Source organism: Chrysochloris asiatica, unplaced genomic scaffold (genome assembly GCF_000296735.1).
Source record: "Chrysochloris asiatica unplaced genomic scaffold, ChrAsi1.0 scaffold00338, whole genome shotgun sequence".
NCBI classification, from domain to species: domain Eukaryota; kingdom Metazoa; phylum Chordata; class Mammalia; order Afrosoricida; family Chrysochloridae; genus Chrysochloris; species Chrysochloris asiatica.
The window spans coordinates 566,928-567,356 of NW_006408856.1; positions in this window are offsets into that span (position 1 = coordinate 566,928).

Genomic DNA, 429 nt, shown 5'->3' on the forward strand with positions numbered 1-429 from the left:
GGCTTTCTGCTCCCATAAAGATTTACAACCTCAGAAACCCTGTACAGGGTCACTATGAGTCGGAACCGACTCCATGGCACGTAACAACAAAGTATTCTCAAAATATATTAGCTATAACCATCTCAGTGGGAGCCATATAAAATTCAAAAGTGTTGCTTTGTGGTTAGATGCAAAGAACAGCAATGCTTTGTACACACAAATTAACGTTGGATGTAGGGTGAATCATTTTATTCTAGTACTTCTGCATGAGACTAGTATCATAAAGTCAGGTGAAAACCTTCCTGTAAGGAGCACAAGGGACATTTCTGATATATTTTATTCCTATAATTATCCTTCTTATGTGCCTTTACTACAGTTATACAGTGCACTAAATTTGGCATAATTCAAAGCAAATTCAGTCCTTCTATTTTATGTACCATAGTATGCAGC